We start from the raw sequence: 22,799 nt of genomic DNA on the forward strand, positions 1-22,799 counted from the left end.
ATTATATTTTGTTGCTCAAGATGAAAAAAGTTTGATTTTAAAATATAACTGTCCAGATCTGAAAACCTCTCCAATTCAAGAAATTTCGATCCCTGGAGGTTTCTTCAGTATTTGGAGCATTGTTAACTTTTTTATAATTTCAGCTGGTTTTTGGTAAGTCTATTTATAATTTATTCAGTATCAGGAATGACAATAAAATCATTGTTACTGTATTTTCTGAGTCCGTTATTAGCCGCTTGCACCGCTTGCGTAGATTTTATTTGTTTGTTTGTTTTGAATTTCGAGCAAAGCTACACGAGATATATCTGTGCTATCCGTCTCTAATTTAGTTGTGTAAAACTGAAGAGAAGGCAACTAGTCATCGCCACCCACCGCCATCTCTTGGGCTACTCTTTTATCAACGAATAGTGGGATTGACCGTCACATGATAATGCCCCGATGGATGAAAAGGCGAGCATGTTTAGTATGAGGGGGACTTCAACCTGCGACCCACAGATTACGAGTCAAGCGCCTTAACCAGCTGGCCATGCTGTGCCGCTCAGATAAAGGACACAATGTATTATCATATTATCATCACAACATTAACATAACTAATTACAATGATTAAACACACTACAGTTTAGATATTCTCCATTAATACGTATGGAACTTAGTGTCGGTTCAACTTTGGACATGCACGTTTAAATGAAATCTGATTCTGTCTGATCACACAGCAATCTATAGTCAGACGGGTTACACCTTATGTTTTACTCACGGAATGGTGTACATATCCGTTTCCTTCTTCATCTGCTGAGGTATATGATGGCTGAATAAATATGTTGTTGAAGCACCTTATAACTTGTGTCGCTTTACCTGATTACGTTGATGCTGTTGCCTAGGATACGGGAACATCTGATTACGTTGATGCTGTTGCCTAGGATACGGGAACAGTTTTTGTCATTCATCTGATTACGTTGATGCTGCTGCCTAGGACACAAGAACATCTGATTACGTTGATGCTGTTGCCTAGGATACGGGAACACCTTTTGTCATTCATCTTTATATTTGTAGATTCTCACCTGTCACAAAGCAGTGTATTTTACTTACAACAGTTGGGATACGACTTGTTGTGGGTTTCCTTCTGAATGGTTCTAGTGCCCTAAGTTGATCTATATTTTTTATTACCCAATGACATTAGGTATAAGGGGCCATCCCCTTATAGGAAATTATAGAAACCCGATCTGAACATATATTTATAACCCGAGTTTGTGAATATTTAACGTCGGAAATGGCTGTGATACACAATTCCTTAAAGCTATCGGTTTAAGTGTCATAACGCTACCTACGTAACATTAAACGATGTCAAAATGTAGTTCTGATACATTCCCTTCCACAGCACCTTTATATCGATTGTAGCTGTAACGGGATTTTATGATTTACAAATTCGCATTCGTTTGAATGTAACCTTTTTGACTTCCTGAATGGACAGACCTAGATAACTTCTAGTACAGGGTGTTGACACAGAGTGTATTAGAATTTATAATGGTGTCAGAAATAAATCCTAAGTCACAGTGATATTTCATCAAGATACCTGTCTCAAAGGTACACAACATTTTCCAGGAACATTTGTCATAATGTTTCATTTTTCTTAGCCTCCAGTGACTCAGCGGTAAGACTATAGGCTTATAACTCCAATAAACCGGGTTTCGTTACTCGTGATTAGCAGAACCAAGATTGTTCGTTGTTTAACTTTGTGTTTAATAAAACTAACCCTCATTTGCTTCAAACTTTAGCCCAACTCACAGTTCGTGTCAATTTACTGTCTAGTTTAATCAATTCGGTTAGTTTTTACATTCTAAAGGATAAACTATGCCTGAGAAGTAGCAGTGTCAACCATCATACATTCTAAAGGATAACTTATGCCTGAGAAGCAGCAGTGTCAATCAGTATACATTCTAAAGAGAAGAAGCAGTGTTAATCAGCATACATTCTAAAGGATAATTTATGCCTCAGAAGAAGCAGTGTTAATCAGCATACATTCTAAAGGATAATTTATGCCTGAGAAGAAGCAGTGTTAATCAGCATACATTCTAAAGGATAATTTATGCCTGAGAAGAAGCAGTGTTAATCAGCATACATTCTAAAGGATAATTTATGCCTGAGAAGAAGCAGTGTTAATCAGCATACATTCTAAAGGATAATTTATGCCTGAGAAGAAGCAGTGTCAGTCATCATACATTTTAAAGGATAACTTATGCCTGAGAAACAGCAGTGTCAGTCATCATACATTTTAAAGGATAACTTATGCCTGAGAAACAGCAGTGTCAGTCATCATACATTCTAAAGGATAATTTATGCCTGAGAAGAAGCAGTGTCAGTCATCATACATTTTAAAGGATAACTTATGCGAAACAGCAGTGTCAATTAGCACCTGACACGACTTCTATTCTACAGTCCAACCATCTCTTGAGAAATTCTCTTCACGTGAGAGATTTCTTACCGTTCATTATTACACCGTATTTCAATCAACTTAACGGGACTTTTTTTAAACCCGACTTTCCTTCATTTCTAAACTCTACAATTCTGTGCGATCTGTTAGGACCTGCTGGATAATTTCTCAAAAATAAAAACAGAATATTGTGGGTGGGGCCTCGTGTCGTCTATTTCTTGCGTGAAGTCGTGAATGTAACGTTTTTATTGACGACGATAAAGGCAAGTTTGATTTAGTTGATATCACGTGATGGAAAGCTAGTTGTTGTTGTTGTAGTAACCAGTATAATACTCATTACTTCGACGCCTGCAAGACTTTGATGTTTCTTGAGAAACTTCGCACTGGATTGTTGGTTCCAGATTCGTTAGGCTTTATTTTATTTCAAGGGGTGAGCTAACATCATTTGTTCTGATAATTGGTTTATTTTTTGTAGGTTCTCTGAGCTGTCTATCAGTAATCTTGATTGATTTCACCTATATACCACCCATCAGAACAGTTTCTCTCAGAGTGATGTTCCTACTATGCTTCGACCTGACGTGAGTTTACATTCTGTATTCTGTTGATGAGCTAATCACGTGCCGATGAAGCTATTATCTCTCGAGGCTCTTCTGAGGATAAAAACTGTAAGATATTTTTCTAACTCTCGGAAAATTTCGCGGGAGTTTCTTATTCTTTTTCGCTCTATTTTTAAATTTGATTCGCGGCACGAGAGGCCTGATGAGTCATTAAAATAAATTAGGTCAAACAGAAATTGCTAACTGATAACATGTTAGAGAATTCGATTATATCTTCTATATGGTTTGGTTTTTTGAATTTCACGCAAAGCTACACGAGGGTTATCTGCGCTAGCCGTCCCTAATTTAGAAGTGTAAGACTAGAGGCAAAGCAGCTAGTCAATTACCACTCACCGCCAACTCTTAGGCTTTACTTTTATCAACGAATAGTGAGATTGACCGTCACATTATAACGCCCCCATGAGCATATTTGGTGTGACGGGGATTCGAGCCTGCGACCCTCGATTTACGAGTCAAGTGCCTTAACCGCCTGGCCATGCTCGGCCATATCTTCTATATAAGCTGACAGCAAAGTCGCCACTGTTCGTTATTCACGCTATCCGTTTCAAAACTAATCCCAGGCTAAGCCTAATATTTTTCCAACCGTTTGGTATTTTTCGTTATAATTTGCTGGGTGATTAATTAGTCAGAATAATAGAAGTGATCTGTGGATTCTGAGAAGTAATGTTAAGCAGGAGTCGCTGCTGTCCTGAAGGAAGAGTTATTTTAGTGAGGTTTTTGTGGAGATTTATTAATAAAAATCTATGTGATCTGATTATGAAGCTTGTAAGCCTTTCTTACAACTGGACTGTTTGACGTACAATGATTGTTAAGTGATATCTTACTTAATTTTACAGTATAGTGGTAGTTTTGTCATTCATATCTTCCTTAGGGTAGCAACCTGAACATTTGTTGTTGTTTTTTCGACATATGGCACAGTAATATACATTATCAAGCCATTAGGATTCTCCTTAAGGGACTCTTTTATCGTTTCTTATCTACCTAATCCCTTAAATATTAGAATTTAAATAATAACAATGTTCGATAAACGTATTAATATCTAAGTTCATTTTGTAAGTTATGGTTTAAATACCGAAAGCTTTTTGAGCATTAAGAAACCAATAGGATTAAATCCTTTTGATAAAATGTACGTAAATATAGATGTTTTCTATTATTATTACTATCGGACTTTTTTAATTCGTCCACTTTGCATATCAAATCAAATATATGAGAAATAGTATTTCAGATCAGATTTTCGATTTCAAATATGCAAAAATGTGGAAATAGAAGAAAAAAAATTATACGCATCCTATGCGATAAATACCAAGTGCGTGCGTTTTCTTATAAAAAAAATCACATCGGTCTATCTGCTGTGTTCACCGAGAGGAATCGAACCCCTGATTTTAGCGTTGGAAGTCCGTTTAAGAGGAATTTTCGTCTTTCGTCATCCAGTCCAGCTGACAAGATCTGGTAATGACAACACATAGATATGAACGCCATTTTTAAGGGCCTGGCATGGCCTAGCGCCTTAAGGCGTGCGCTTCGCAATCCGAGGGTTGCGGGTTCGCGCCCAAGTCGCGCCAAACATGCTCTCCCTCCCAGCCGTGGGGGCGTTATAATGTGACGGTCAATCCCACTATTTGTTGGTTAAAGAGTAGCCAAAGAGTTGGTGGTGGGTGATGATGACTAGCTGCCTTCCCTCTAGTCTTACATTGGTAAATTAGGGATGGCTAGCACAGATAGTCCTCGAGTAGCTTTGTGCGAAATTCAAAAAAACAAAACAAACAAAGCCATTTTAAAGAACTGTGATTTGGCATACGAAGTGGACAAATGGAGAAGAAAGCAAATTGAGAGGAACGAATACTATAGTATATATGATATTAATGATAGACGTTAAGCTTGCATTTCCATGCGCTATTGGCTCATTATGAAGTACAAGGGAATATAACACTATAAATCATGCTTTGGTATTGACGGTCAGCACAGCAAAAATAGTCAATTGTATAGCTTTGTGCATAACCACAGCAATAGCAATTATATCTTGCCCTGGATGTTTGATACATTTTCTTACAACTGTGGTCAAGTTCATCCATTCTTTTATTCTATGATATTATGTTCTTGTAATATAAAAAGTATTTTTTATTTGTTTTTGAATTTCACGCAAAGCTACACGAGGGCTATTTGCGCTAGCCGTCCCTAATTTAGCATGGTAAGACTAGAGGAAAGGCAGCTAGTCATCACCACCCACCGCCAACTCTTGGGCTACTCTTTTAACAATGAATAGTGGGATTGACCGTCATATTATAACGCCCCCACGCCTGAAAGGGCGAGCATGTTTGGTGCGATGGCGATTCGAACCCGCAACCCTCAGATTACGAGTCGAACGCCTTAACCCACCTGGCTATGCCGGGCCCTATAGAAAGTCCAATAGAACAGTTTACTTAACTTTCATCTCTTTTCAAGTAAATTATTTCAAAATAGTCGATATTCCAAATAAAATGTCCGCCTGTCACATTCTGTATCTCCTGAACAATTAATTGTTTAATTTTTTTATCAAAATGCTTATTCTGAATAGTACTTTATAGGAAAAATTTTCTTTTTTCTTTTGTAATTTCTAACAATTGATAACGATGTCAATATTGATTTGTTAGTCTTCATATGTGCTGAACGATCAATCTGAGAAAAATAAACCTAAAAAATGTACAAAGAGAGGAGCATGTTTGAGTATTTGTTGTTGTTCAGTTTATATTCGTCTTTCATGTCAGTATTATAAACATGCACGATTTTACTGTATCATGTCGAATAAATTGATTTGAATTGAATTCAACAGCTCCGTCACCGTTTTTACTTTTCTTATAGAAATTCAAACTGTCAAAAAGCGATCGTTTTTATAACTGTTGTTTCTTGCGCTCACTAAACTGACAAAGAACGGTGCCATTCAGCGAAAAAATCCCCGCGGCTACTTAGCAAACCTGAGAACTCTATTGTGCTTAATGCATCCATTACATCGAAACTTAAACATTTTTTGCAAATAATCTATTGCAGTTAGTTTCCTTTACTTAAATGTAATGTAGTTTTCCTTGTTAAAATAACGTATGGAATGAGAAAAGACAGTTGTAAACGGCTTACCAAACAATTATACTGTTTATACGTTCCGACGGAAGGGATTACATTTATTTGTACTTATTTATTACAATGTTAGGGAAAATTACTGTAGAAATGCATTCATTTTTAATCTCACTCTGGCTAAGTAGCTCAGTTTATGTAAGCGCAAAGCAATAAAGTACTCTTTGGAAACTAAGCCTAAAATGAGAAACACTATATTACAATTGCGTTGTACAATAACTACATTTTTTTTCTTGGAGCCGTTGTTATTGTTGTTTCGAATTAAGCACAAACCTACACAATGGGCTATCTGTGCTCTGCCCACCACAGGTATCGAAACCCGGTTTTTAGCGTTGTAAGTCCGCAGACATACCACTTAACAACTAGAGGGTTTCTTGGAGTCAGGTATTTTCCTCTGAATTCCAGTTCTGACATTTTGATTTTGATATTAATTAGTTTATGTCATCGAAAGACAATTTATTCAGTGCTTTCACAGATCTCGATTAGACTACTGATATGATGTTACTGTTTGCTTCATTTAAATGTCACTTCAAAAGATGAAGCTTCTAAGCTGCACTTGTAATAATGTATTCAAGTGATAACAATGTAATATTACACTGAACACAGGTATACTTGGAAAAATGTTACCTTGAAAACAATGATAACTTAGAAAGTTCATCATAACCTATCTCTGACAATTTATGTAAAAAAAATTAACATAGGATAGTTAAAATAAAATTGTTTAAGCTTCTACACTGTTAGATAAAAGGTCCATCGGTAGTCGTACGAACTTACAAAACTAAAATCCGAGGTTCGATCCTCGAGATTTTATCTAAACCAAACAGGCGATGCTAGATACAAGTTAATACATGTTTTCAATAAGTCTTTATCATGCCTTGCTCTTTAAATAATATTTAACATTAGACGTGGATACTGTGGTCAGTCACACATTATAAAAAGGATGATTCGGGTCACCCGTTGCTCTTGGAACGACACCCTCTATCACCAGTCTTGATTAGTTTGGAAGCAACGATTATTTATTACTGTCCAACACTGTAACTCCAGTGTAACAAGCTCCATTAGATGCGTATCATTTAATCAAGCCAAGGGCACAAAAGTTAATTGGAGATACACCGGTCGTAACGTTGGAGATGCTGGAAACTTGATAGATGTGTTGACAAAGGAGTTTCCTGCGTGTTTTATTTCTGGGAACACCATTCTCATATAAACATTCGTTGATTTTGAAATTTGGCGGACTGTTTGGAACATTTGGTTTGTCAGCATTCGTCAAATGAGATAAGTAAAATTAAATATTTAACTAATATAAGACGTTCGAACAATACTGTATATTACAATTAAAAATAATTAACCTTCAAGTTACTAGCTTGCTTTTATACCATTAGTTACGGATAGAGGTCACACAGCGAACCTTTTTTTTTTTTTTTTTTTTTTTTGCCCATTAGAACATTTTGCGTGAGGAACTAACCAAACCAATCAGTTTGTGGAATATCTTATTTTCTATGAAAAATGCCTAGAGGACTACAAAAACAGTTAACAGGTAGCGACTGCAACCCTGTTGATATTTGTGTTAAGATGTTTTATATACTATTAGGCACCACATAACAAACAAAGGTTAAGACACTTGACTCGCCATCTTAAGGTCGCGGGTTCAAATTTCCTTTACATAGTATATGCTCGCCTTTTAAGCAGTGAGTACGTTATAACGTGAAGGTCAATTCTACTATTCGTTGGTAAAAGAGTAGCCCAAGAGTTGGCGGTGGGTGGTGATAACTAGCTATCTTCTCTAGCGCTATCAAAATAGGGACGGCTAACTACCGTAGTTAGCTCTCGTGCAATTTTATGTGAAAACCAAAACCAACCAAACAAATAAAGTTACTGCTCCTCAAATAATTGGGTTAATAAACATCTGAGTTTGTTTACTTGTTTTTGAAATTTCGCGCAAAGCTAATCGAAGGCGACTTTCGCCAGCTCTAATTTAGAAATGACAAACTAAAGGGAAGGCGACTAGTCAACATCACTCACTGCAAACGTTCAGGCTACTCTTTATCAGCGAATAACTTTATCATGCAATGGCTAGCTTGTTTAGGAATGAGATTCGAGTCCGCGACCTTTAGGTTACGAGTCCAGTGTTCACACCTACAGGAAACGCCAGGTTGAATAGTTGAGATCAGCAGACTTTAGAAAACTCATCGAGTCCGAACTCCATCGGAATTCCTTCGTTTAATGTACACTGTTCATTAATACTCTTAAAATAAATTCCAGCATGACCTAGTAGACTGTCCGTTATACTGCAGGTTGTTAGGTCCAAAGTTCGAGTCCGCGATACATACTGTAAAACGCTCCACAGTTTCAGTGTAGATCTTTATAAGCGTGGCACTGAATTCAGTTGTTATGTTAAGAGTAGTTGCGTAAACGATAGATGTTGCAAAATAGTTACTCTGTATTTAGTCACCAGTTCTAAATTAAAGAGACTACTTGGACATCAAATCTCTGATTTGACCGTTCAACTCACTTACCACATAAGATGTTATTCAAATTAAACATATATATATATATACCACTTTTTTTTTAAATTATATTATTTCATTGTTTTTTACATTTCAGTTAAGTAAAAATTACAAATCTTTTAATTTTTCTATGCAGTACTGTGAGTAACTCTCGCTAAAATTTAAATATATGTGTGTGTGTGTTAATTATACATCATTTAAATTTTTTGGGGTAAAGAGTTTCTAATTTGACATTTTCGCGACTTGGGAATGCTTATTGAACCTATTTTTCCTGTTTTCTTTTTATCTTTAAAGATTCAAAAATTTGTTGAAACACATTTGAAAAGGTACTTTTATCGGGAAGTGTTAAATTGAAAAACGCCTTACACGATACATGTGTTAAACGGTCAGATCAATATTCTGATATTTCAGGATAACCCTCTCTAATGTAGAACAGTTAACCACACGCAAGATACACAGTCTTCATTACTAGATGCCTGACTGAATTGACTGTCACACTTATAACGAAGCCACATTTGAAAGTGCGTAATGTGTTCAGAAGGATTACGCCACATAATTGGAACCACATAAATGCATCTGGGTACGCTAACCACTAAGCAACGCCAGGTCATTCCTCGCCCACCTCCAATAGTACCTTAACTAATATTATCAATTGTAAGTTAGCTACATCCGACTCAAACGTAACTGTGGTAATTAATAGTGTCATTCAATACGCCTTCCCTTCATAAAAATGGACAATTGTGCTACTTGTATTTAAAAAGAAAAATCACATATGTCCTTAAAAAATGAATATTAAGCCTTGAAAACCGAAACTTTATAAATCATGCGGATTTTAATGAGTGAAAGGATCTTGTAAAAATCAAAACTGAAACCTTTCCAATAATTGTGTGGTTGTTCGAGGCACAACGTGAGCTGATCACAGAACAAGGGTGGAAAGTAATCTTCCAGTATTTTTATATACACGATTCACTTTACTTCTGCTTAAAAGTCTTTTCACTTGTAGTTTCGTCAAAATTAAATCGAGTTTGAGTACAATGCAAATTCCTGAAAAAAGCCACCAGTGAAAGAACCAATCCGTTTCTGTATATGCATAAATCAAGACAATACGTCAGGAAGAGAATGTTTCTTTTTTTTTTCTCTCTCTCTCTCTCTGTCATTCTTTTTCCATTTTCTAAAGGGAAATTAGAGCAGGTCTTATTTGGGATTAGACTTCTCGAATGACTTGTACCCTTCCATACTAAAATAGACACTCATCGCCTGCTGACGTGGCTATAGAGGAAGATTGAACTTCACGCCTCTCCTCTGATTACATCTGCTAAACATCTAAAACATTTGGTATTTTTTTAACCATTAAATGTGTTAATCCTAAAGATAGTGATTATGTTTTGTCTTTCGGCTTCCTATGAGTTTATAGGGGGAGGAAAAGTATTGTAATAGTTACAGCTATCGAATGCTTTATATGTATATACATGTACAATACACTTGAACATAGCATCGAACACTATTTTTGTATATCTACAATGCACTAAAACATAGGATCGACCACTATTTTTGTATATCTACAATGAACTAAAACATAGGATCGAACACTATTTTTATAGATCTACAATACACTAAAACATAGGACAAACACTATTTTTATACGTGTACAATACACTTAAACATAGGATCGAACACTATTTTTACAGATCTACAATACACTAAAACATAGGATCGAATACTATTTTTACAGATCTACAATACACTAAAACATAGGATCGAACACTATTTTTACAGATCTACAATACACTAAAACATAGGATCGAACACTATTTTTACAGATCTACAATACACTAAAACATAGGATCGAATACTATTTTTACAGATCTACAATACACTAAAACATAGGATCGACCACTATTTTTATACATCTACAATACACTAAAACATAGGATCGAACACTATTTTTATAGATCTACAATACACTAAAACATAGGATCGAACACTATTTTTATAGATCTACAATACATTAAAACTTATAACTAAGATAGTATTACTGTTTGGTAGGTTTAAACACAGAGGCATCATATACAATACGTGGACTAAGCGGGCAGGTCACAAACTCTTATGGTTCAGGCATATCCTTTCCTAATTTAGAACAACTGACCATACGGAAGTCAATCAATTAGTATTATCCGAACACTACGAGGGTTATGTCTGACTTTCCAACCGAGTAATGGGATTAACTGTCACTCCTAGAAAGCAATGTTCTGCAGTATTACAACACATACTTTAGAAATTTAGACTTCCATCTGAAAGGTTTGGTTTGGTTTGGATTTCGCGCAAAGCGAAAGTACTGTCTGTTATATGTCCATGTAACGACTTATCTATATAAACATAACAGCACTGCCTGTTGTATGTCCATGTAACTACTTATCTATATAAATATAACAGTAATGCCTGTTGTATGTCAATGTAACTACTTATCTATATAAATATAACAGTAATGCCTGTTGTATGTCAATGTAACTACTTATCTATATAAATATAACAGTACTGTCTAATTTCTGTCCGTGTACTACTTATCTATATAAATATAACAGTAATGCTGTATGTCCGTGTCACTACTTATCTATATAAATATAACAGTAATGCCTGTTGTATGTTCATGTAAATACTTATCTATATAAATATAACAGTAATGCCTGTTGTATGTCCATGTAACTACTTATCTATATAAATATAACAGTAATGCCTGTTGTATGTCCATGTAACTACTTATCTATATAAATATAACAGTAATGCCTGTTGTATGTCCATGTAACTACTTATCTATATAAATATAACAGTACTGTCTAATTTCTGCTGTATGTCTGTGTAACTACTTCGCCAACAGTGATATTAAGGTTCATCACATATAAATTTTCAATTCTCCTTTTTGCGGTTTTTACCACTACTTCACTCCTTGTTAATAGATCGTCACCAAATTTAACATGAAAATGTGTTGGGTACATGTAAATGTGTTTCACATCGTGTTTTGCGATTCTCATGGGTATTTTTGCGTTTGTTGTAGAATTACATACAAGGAAAGCATATTTTCCATGTCCCAAGATAACCTTTCATTGATCATAAATTTATGTAACTTCCGTCCAGGGTAGAAGTACTCCAGCTAGTTACATAATATCTTAGTGTCGTTTCGCTAACATATAAAGATACCAGTAGGCTAAGCATACAGTGTTCGAATGTAACTCGAAATTAATATTTACGTTTCAATTCTATAAAGAGTTAAAGAGGTAGAGATTTAAATACACATGTTTGTCGACACTAAAACTAAAAAAAGTCCTCACTTCTAAGCCTAAACCAAGACCTACATTTAGCATTTAAAGATTTCAAAAACATGTTTCAGGTTTTTATCACAAATATTGCTTGCGTATTTGTTTTCCCTTTTCGTTATCTTTGCTTCCTAATAAGACGATATCCGTTCTTTTATATATATATATATAATGATATTCAATAACATTTAACGTAAGTTTGCCTGATTGCAAAAGGAAAATTTAAGTATCATAAGCAGTTGTTCATAATTTCCTTTTACTAAACGGCAGTATAAAAATGGCCGTTGATATAAAGCGTACTTTTAACTTACTAAGAAACTTATATGTAACGAGGTATTCAAGTAAGCACTGAAAATAGCTGATGTCCTTCATTAATATGCTTTTAATTTAAGAAGATTAAGCCTCTTAGAGAGAGAATTGTGTATTCGTTTTCTCTCAAGACGAACTCAAGGTACTATCTCTAGATCAGTACGCTTTAATGTAAAATGTTGAAATATATTTTGATTCATTCACCTAGCTATTACGGACAACACCATTTATATTATGTTTCTTATTACTGCTAGCAGTATTTACCGTTGTATATTTCATTTAATACCTACCTTTATGGCCTGGCATGGCCTAGCGCGTTAAGGCGTGCGCTTCGTAATCTGAGGGTTGCGGGTTCGCGCCCGAGTCGCGCCAAACATGCTCGCCCTCCCAGCCGTGGGGCGTTATAATGTGACGGTCAATCCCACTATTCGTTGGTAAAAGAGTAGCCCAAGAGTTGGCGGTGGGTGGTGATGACTAGCTGCCTTCCCTCTAGTCTTACACTGCTAAATTAGGGACGGCTAGCACAGATAGCCCTCGAGTAGCTTTGTGCGAAATTCCAAACAACAACCTACCTTTATTTCAGTACAGTTTTGTTTTTTGCATGTGACGTTCGCTTCGGTGTTTGGGTATTCTATGTTCGTACCCTGGAGGGTCAAGTTCTCTTTCACGTCTTCTTCCTCCCCGTACTTACGTGGTCTTGCAGTATTCGATAGTGATAGTTACTTGATTTTTGGGTCAGAGTGAACTGAATATTACTCCGATCCTTTTCAGGGCAATGTCCATGTATTGTGGTACATATATAGTTTTGCTTGTGACGTTATATTCTTGACTGTGTATTGCGAAAGTCCTGCGCATTTTCGAGCATTGTTGAAATTTCTGAGAACTCGCGTGATTGGTACATGAAGCAGTCAGTGTGCTGGAGGCTTCGGAAAATATAATTATGATTAACGCTTATTAATCAGAAAAATGCAGCAATGGACCACGAACGATTATAGATTTAGAACATTAAAATCCGTTTAACTTCAATGAATTACTTCAAGCGTTGGTATTTCTATGAGGACATTAAATATTTTCGCCGGAAAAAGTCAGCTCCTTCAAGGCCAACCAAGCTATCTAGCGCGACGTGTGACAACAGCAGCTCAGAATTAATTTGCTCGTCGTGGACCTGCATCGTCCATACAATATCCAGTTCTAGACCGGATATGAGGACCAGCATTGTTTATATGTTTGTAAAACTGTTGTATATAAACCATCATTTGTAATAACTGTTTGTAGTAATCGTTATTATAAATTGTATTATTTGTTTGTTAAGATATATTTGTGTTAAAAAAGGAAATTGTTTGTATCAATCTTGTTGGCAGATATGATAAATTTAATACATATTAACATTTAATTAACTACTAATTAAAATTTTCAGTTATTTGAATTGTTTTTTGTTTTTTTTTTTAAATTTCGCACAAAGCTACTCGAGGGCTATCTGTGCTAGCCGTCCCTAAATTAACAGTGTAAGACTAGAGGGAAGGCAGCTAGTCATCACCACCCACCGCCAACTCTTGGGCTACTCTTTTATCAACGAATAGTGGGATTGACCGTCACATTATAACGACCTTACGGCTGAAAGGGCGAGCATGTTTGGCGTGAAGGGGATGCGAACCCGCGACCCTCAGATTACAAAAATATTGTTTAGCTACGTATTTTAGTGGAAGCATATTATGAAAATATTATCCTGAGATAACAATTGTGGTACTTCATATAAAGAAAGACAAACATCTGCGACCGTTCCAATGCTATTGTTTAAGAGAAAAGGGCTGGTTTGCAACTACTACATACGTTGACACCAATTGTAAAGAGTGGAGCCTTAAAAGTCGCGAGATTACAAACAATACGTCTCCACTTAGAAATCGGGAAATATGAAGCAAATCAGTTTTCTCTCTTTTTATAGTCGTGGCATAGTAGGTAATAGAATGGCACTTACGCGTTTTTCTTTCTTTAATTCAAGTACAAACGTTTAGCTCATAGTTACATCTCTTGACCGATTTGAGCTCTCATTAAAGCCCTGGCTATCGAGGATTCCTATTTGGTTTTTTTTTTTTTTGTAACTACATGAAAATGAAACTTTTTTGTGATTCTTGTTGTTGACAATAAGATAACTATATTTAAGCTGAACTTAAGAGGTTCTCTTTTCTGTTAGCTTGTGTCCTTCCGTTATTAGAGTACGTTTCTCATAGCTGAACTCTGAGATTCTATCTTCAGTTAAACTTGTGACTGTACATTATCAGAGTAGCCTTCCTATTGGTGTATCTCAATATTTTCCATTCAGTCGAACTTGTTGATTCGTTCGCTATCAGAATAAGTCTTCTATAACTGAAGTCCACAATCTTTTCAGTTGAAGTTACTCAGAAGTCGTTATCAGAGTAGACCTACTACAACTTAAGTCCACAATCTTTTAAGTTGAAGTTATTCAGAAGTTTTTATCAGAGTAAGCCTACTACAGCTAAAGTCCACAATCTTTCAAGTTGAAGTTACTCAGAAGTAGTTATCAGAGTAGGCCTACTACAACTACAATATTTAAGTTTCTGAGATATCGTTATCAGAATATGCCTTCCATATTGAAGTCAGGCATTCTCTGTCTACAGAAGAGCTTCTGAAACGTCAGTATTCAAAACAGTCATCCCATGTCTTAAGTCAAACATTCTTCGTTCAATTAGGCTTAGTGAACCGTCCGTTATTGGAGTATATCACAATAGTTGGCATCAGTTATCCATCCTTCAGATGAACTTACTTGGGTGTCATTTTCTATTTCAAAACATTTAGGTTTTATAGCAATACCGTTTTAGCTACAATAGCTGTCAGCCTACATGTTGAAACTGTGTATTAGAATAACCTGAATACCTTCACGTATCTTGTAATACTGCATAAATATTGTGTATTGGATTCCACTGGATGAAGATGAGTTTTGTTTAGATCAAAGCCACATAGAACTATCCGCTTTATCTTCCACAGTGAATGTTAGCGGATGTTAGCGTTGTAAGTCTGTAAACTTACCACTGTTCCACCGAATGTTTGAACGTTGTTGCACATCCAACAGTAACAATAATGCTTTTACTGCTCGTAGTAATGGTAATAAAAGTAACAGTGCATTATAAAGTTGAATCAGTTGTTCCTTCAAGCTTGTGTGTTTGATGCTTTAATTGACGTCGCTGGGATTTTGACAAATAACTTTATGTTTAATAACATTGGCAATATTTCTTTAAATATATATCACTTCTTATTTCACGCACATTAAATACAGCGCCACCTGGTTTGGGGTGTTATCGTTTAGACTGTAGACTAGACAATAATATAATATATTTCGTGCGTGGCTGCCACTGTCTCCGTTTTCGGTAAAAGCTAATTTTTGGCCTGTCAAGGCCAGGTGGTTAGGGCGGTCGACTCGTAATCTGAGGATCGCGGGTTCGAATCCCCTTCACACCAAACGCGAACATTCAAAACAAACAAAATGCCGATTTTCAGCTTTCTTTCCAAACAAAACTACGTCGTACAGCTGATAAAATACGTAGATTAGTGTATAACCTGAAGCATCTCCTTCGGGTCAAGGTCGTAGTGTAATTTACGAACCATAGTAAGTTCGACCCCACTCCAGGAGACGAGGTTTTTTATCCTTTTTAATTCTACTCAATAAATTCTCAATTTTAAAAAAAAAAGCTTAATATAAATGATAAATGATATAAACGTCCCAGTAAACGCATTTCCTGGGTTATTTTGTTGTTTATAAACAAATGAAACAATGTGGAAGTTATGATGTCGTGTAATGCAAATACGACGTTTCAAAAGTTTCTGCATTTGTTGGAAAACATGGAAGGAAAAAAGAAGAAGGAAAAGTACTGATTTGACTCACTTTGAATTTGTTTCTTTCACTGTATGACCGATATTGAATTTTTCATCACGTGTGGCCTAAGGTTGTTTCAAACTGCTATTTAACTGTGTATTTGAACAAGTTACTGTATTTACCATATTTAACTGTGTATTAGAACAAGTTACTGTATTTACCATATTTAACTGTGTATTAGAACAAGTTACTGTATTTACCATATTTAACTGTGTATTAGAACAAGTTACTGTATTTACCACATTTAACTGTGTATTAGAACAAGTTACTGTATTTACCACATTTAACTGTGTATTAGAACAAGTTACTGTATTTACCACATTTAACTGTGTATTAGATCAAGTTACTGTATTTACCATATTTAACTGTGTATTAGAACAAGTTACTGTATTTACCACATTTAACTGTGTATTAGAACAAGTTACTGTATTTACCATATTTAACTGTGTATTAGAACAAGTTACTGTATTTACCATATTTAACTGTGTATTAGAACAAGTTACTGTATTTACCATATTTAACTGTGTATTAGAACAAGTTACTGTATTTACCATATTTAACTGTGTATTAGAACAAGTTACTGTATTTACCATATTTAACTGTGTATTAGAACAAGTTACTGTATTTACCATATTTAACTGTGTATTAGAACAAGTTACTGTATTTACCATATTTAACTGTGTATTAGAACAAGTTACTGTATTTACCATATTTAACTGTGTATTAGAACAAGTTACTGTATTTACCACATTTAACTGTGTATTAGAACAAGTTACTGTATTTACCATATTTAACTGTGTATTAGAACAAGTTACTGTATTTACCATATTTAACTGTGTATTAGAACAAGTTACTGTATTTACCATATTTAACTGTGTATTAGAACAAGTTACTGTATTTACCATATTTAACTGTGTATTAGAAAGTTAGTTACTGTATTTACCATATTTAACTGTGTATTAGAACAAGTTACTGTATTTACCATATTTAACTGTGTATTAGAACAAGTTACTGTATTTACCATATTTAACTGTGTATTAGAACAAGTTACTGTATTTACCATATTTAACTGTGTATTAGAACAAGTTACTGTATTTACCATATTTAACTGTGTATTAGAACAAGTTACTGTATTTACCATATTTAACTGTGTATTAGAACAAGTTACTGTATTTACCATATTTAACTGTGTATTAGAACAAGTTACTGTATTTACCATATTTAACTGTGTATTAGAACAAGTTACTGTATTTACCATATTTAACTGTGTATTAGAACAAGTTACTGTATTTACCATATTTAACTGTGTATTAGAACAAGTTACTGTATTTACCATATTTAACTGTGTATTAGAACAAGTTACTGTATTTACCATATTTAACTGTGTATTAGAACAAGTTACTGTATTTACCATATTTAACTGTGTATTAGAACAAGTTACTGTATTTACCACATTTAACTGTGTATTAGAACAAGTTACTGTATTTACCATATTTAACTGTGTATTAGAACAAGTTACTGTATTTACCATATTTAACTGTGTATTTTACTGTATTTACCATATTTAACTGTGTATTAGAACAAGTTACTGTATTTACCATATTTAACTGTGTATTAGAACAAGTTACTGTATTTACCATATTTAACTGTGTATTAGAACAAGTTACTGTATTTACCATATTTAACTGTGTATTAGAACAAGTTACTGTATTTACCATATTTAACTGTGTATTAGAACAAGTTACTGTATTTACCATATTTAACTGTGTATTAGAACAAGTTACTGTATTTACCATATTTAACTGTGTATTAGAACAAGTTACTGTATTTACCATATTTAACTGTGTATTAGAACAAGTTACTGTATTTACCATATTTAACTGTGTATTAGAACAAGTTACTGTATTTACCATATTTAACTGTGTATTAGAACAAGTTACTGTATTTACCATATTTAACTGTGTATTAGAACAAGTTACTGTATTTACCATATTTAACTGTGTATTAGAACAAGTTACTGTATTTACCATATTTAACTGTGTATTAGAACAAGTTACTGTATTTACCATATTTAACTGTGTATTAGAACAAGTTACTGTATTTACCATATTTAACTGTGTATTAGAACAAGTTACTGTATTTACCATATTTAACTGTGTATTAGAACAAGTTACTGTATTTACCATATTTAACTGTGTATTAGAACAAGTTACTGTATTTACCATATTTAACTGTGTATTAGAACAAGTTACTGTATTTACCATATTTAACTGTGTATTAGAACAAGTTACTGTATTTACCATATTTAACTGTGTATTAGAACAAGTTACTGTATTTACCATATTTAACTGTGTATTAGAACAAGTTACTGTATTTACCATATTTAACTGTGTATTAGAACAAGTTACTGTATTTACCATATTTAACTGTGTATTAGAACAAGTTACTGTATTTACCATATTTAACTGTGTATTAGAACAAGTTACTGTATTTACCATATTTAACTGTGTATTAGAACAAGTTACTGTATTTACCATATTTAACTGTGTATTAGAACAAGTTACTGTATTTACCATATTTAACTGTGTATTAGAACAAGTTACTGTATTTACCATATTTAACTGTGTATTAGAACAAGTTACTGTATTTACCATATTTAACTGTGTATTAGAACAAGTTACTGTATTTACCATATTTAACTGTGTATTAGAACAAGTTACTGTATTTACCATATTTAACTGTGTATTAGAACAAGTTACTGTATTTACCATATTTAACTGTGTATTAGAACAAGTTACTGTATTTACCATATTTAACTGTGTATTAGAACAAGTTACTGTATTTACCATATTTAACTGTGTATTAGAACAAGTTACTGTATTTACCATATTTAACTGTGTATTAGAACAAGTTACTGTTACTGTATTTACCATATTTAACTGTGTATTAGAACAAGTTACTGTATTTACCATATTTAACTGTGTATTAGAACAAGTTACTGTATTTACCATATTTAACTGTGTATTAGAACAAGTTACTGTATTTACCATATTTAACTGTGTATTAGAACAAGTTACTGTATTTACCATATTTAACTGTGTATTAGAACAAGTTACTGTATTTACCATATTTAACTGTGTATTAGAACAAGTTACTGTATTTACCATATTTAACTGTGTATTAGAACAAGTTACTGTATTTACCATATTTAACTGTGTATTAGAACAAGTTACTGTATTTACCATATTTAACTGTGTATTAGAACAAGTTACTGTATTTACCATATTTAACTGTGTATTAGAACAAGTTACTGTATTTACCACATTTAACTGTGTATTAGAACAAGTTACTGTATTTACCATATTTAACTGTGTATTAGAACAAGTTACTGTATTTACCATATTTAACTGTGTATTAGAACAAGTTACTGTATTTACCATATTTAACTGTGTATTAGAACAAGTTACTGTATTTACCATATTTAACTGTGTATTAGAACAAGTTACTGTATTTACCATATTTAACTGTGTATTAGAACAAGTTACTGTATTTACCATATTTAACTGTGTATTAGAACAAGTTACTGTATTTACCATATTTAACTGTGTATTAGAACAAGTTACTGTATTTACCATATTTAACTGTGTATTAGAACAAGTTACTGTATTTACCATATTTAACTGTGTATTAGAACAAGTTACTGTATTTACCATATTTAACTGTGTATTAGAACAAGTTACTGTATTTACCATATTTAACTGTGTATTAGAACAAGTTACTGTATTTACCATATTTAACTGTGTATTAGAACAAGTTACTGTATTTACCATATTTAACTGTGTATTAGAACAAGTTACTGTATTTACCATATTTAACTGTGTATTAGAACAAGTTACTGTATTTACCATATTTAACTGTGTATTAGAACAAGTTACTGTATTTACCATATTTAACTGTGTATTAGAACAAGTTACTGTATTTACCATATTTAACTGTGTATTAGAACAAGTTACTGTATTTACCATATTTAACTGTGTATTAGAACAAGTTACTGTATTTACCATATTTAACTGTGTATTAGAACAAGTTACTGTATTTACCATATTTAACTGTGTATTAGAACAAGTTACTGTATTTACCATATTTAACTGTGTATTAGAACAAGTTACTGTATTTACCATATTTAACTGTGTATTAGAACAAGTTACTGTATTTACCATATTTAACTGTGTATTAGAACAAGTTACTGTATTTACCATATTTAACTGTGTATTAGAACAAGTTACTGTATTTACCATATTTAACTGTGTATTAGAACAAGTTACTGTATTTACCATATTTAACTGTGTATTAGAACAAGTTACTGTATTTACCATATTTAACTGTGTATTAGAACAAGTTACTGTATTTACCATATTTAACTGTGTATTAGAACAAGTTACTGTATTTACCATATTTAACTGTGTATTAGAACAAGTTACTGTATTTACCATATTTAACTGTGTATTAGAACAAGTTACTGTATTTACCATATTTAACTGTGTATTAGAACAAGTTACTGTATTTACCATATTTAACTGTGTATTAGAACAAGTTACTGTATTTACCATATTTAACTGTGTATTAGAACAAGTTACTGTATTTACCATATTTAACTGTGTATTAGAACAAGTTACTGTATTTACCATATTTAACTGTGTATTAGAACAAGTTACTGTATTTACCATATTTAACTGTGTATTAGAACAAGTTACTGTATTTACCATATTTAACTGTGTATTAGAACAAGTTACTGTATTTACCATATTTAACTGTGTATTAGAACAAGTTACTGTATTTACCATATTTAACTGTGTATTAGAACAAGTTACTGTATTTACCATATTTAACTGTGTATTAGAACAAGTTACTGTATTTACCATATTTAACTGTGTATTAGAACAAGTTACTGTATTTACCATATTTAACTGTGTACTGTATTTACCATATTTAACTGTGTATTACTGTATTTACCATAACAAGTTACTGTATTTACCATATTTAACTGTGTATTAGAACAAGTTACTGTATTTACCATATTTAACTGTGTATTAGAACAAGTTACTGTATTTACCATATTTAACTGTGTATTAGAACAAGTTACTGTATTTACCATATTTAACTGTGTATTAGAACAAGTTACTGTATTTACCATATTTAACTGTGTATTAGAACAAGTTACTGTATTTACCATATTTAACTGTGTATTAGAACAAGTTACTGTATTTACCATATTTAACTGTGTATTAGAACAAGTTACTGTATTTACCATATTTAACTGTGTATTAGAACAAGTTACTGTATTTACCATATTTAACTGTGTATTAGAACAAGTTACTGTATTTACCATATTTAACTGTGTATTAGAACAAGTTACTGTATTTACCATATTTAACTGTGTATTAGAACAAGTTACTGTATTTACCATATTTAACTGTGTATTAGAACAAGTTACTGTATTTACCATATTTAACTGTGTATTAGAACAAGTTACTGTATTTACCATATTTAACTGTGTATTAGAACAAGTTACTGTATTTACCATATTTAACTGTGTATTAGAACAAGTTACTGTATTTACCATATTTAACTGTGTATTAGAACAAGTTACTGTATTTACCATATTTAACTGTGTATTAGAACAAGTTACTGTATTTACCATATTTAACTGTGTATTAGAACAAGTTACTGTATTTACCATATTTAACTGTGTATTAGAACAAGTTACTGTATTTACCATATTTAACTGTGTATTAGAACAAGTTACTGTATTTACCATATTTAACTGTGTATTAGAACAAGTTACTGTATTTACCATATTTAACTGTGTATTAGAACAAGTTACTGTATTTACCATATTTAACTGTGTATTAGAACAAGTTACTGTATTTACCATATTTAACTGTGTATTAGAACAAGTTACTGTATTTACCATATTTAACTGTGTATTAGAACAAGTTACTGTATTTACCATATTTAACTGTGTATTAGAACAAGTTACTGTATTTACCATATTTAACTGTGTATTAGAACAAGTTACTGTATTTACCATATTTAACTGTGTATTAGAACAAGTTACTGTATTTACCATATTTAACTGTGTATTAGAACAAGTTAACCAATTTAACTGTTATTAGAACAAGTTACTGTATTTACCATATTTAACTGTGTATTAGAACAAGTTACTGTATTTACCATATTTAACTGTGTATTAGAACAAGTTACTGTATTTACCATATTTAACTGTGTATTAGAACAAGTTACTGTATTTACCATATTTAACTGTGTATTTACTGTATTTACCAATTTAACTGTTACTTACTGTATTTACCATATTTAACTGTGTATTAGAACAAGTTACTGTATTTACCATATTTAACTGTGTATTAGAACAAGTTACTGTATTTACCATATTTAACTGTGTATTAGAACAAGTTACTGTATTTACCATATTTAACTGTGTATTAGAACAAGTTACTGTATTTACCATATTTAACTGTGTATTAGAACAAGTTACTGTATTTACCATATTTAACTGTGTATTAGAACAAGTTACTGTATTTAACATATTTAACTGTGTATTAGAACAAGTTA

General features: G+C 32.9%; 1 protein-coding gene across 3 annotated transcripts in view; it reads right to left on the minus strand.

The window, feature by feature from the left end:
* The window catches only part of LOC143223608 (suppressor of lurcher protein 1-like), a 300,734-nt gene that overhangs the window by 143,924 nt on the left and 134,011 nt on the right, over positions 1 to 22,799 (minus strand). The window contains exon 1 of one of the 3 annotated variants that reach the window (XM_076451776.1): positions 12,850 to 13,399. The exons of the other annotated variants lie outside the window; for them this stretch is intronic. The gene's annotated coding sequence lies outside the window, so the exon portion shown is untranslated. Of the gene's footprint in view, positions 1 to 12,849; positions 13,400 to 22,799 lie in introns of those variants that run through there. 3 annotated transcript variants of the gene reach the window in all.

Source organism: Tachypleus tridentatus, chromosome 8, assembly GCF_004210375.1.
Source record: "Tachypleus tridentatus isolate NWPU-2018 chromosome 8, ASM421037v1, whole genome shotgun sequence".
Lineage (NCBI taxonomy): Eukaryota > Metazoa > Arthropoda > Merostomata > Xiphosura > Limulidae > Tachypleus > Tachypleus tridentatus.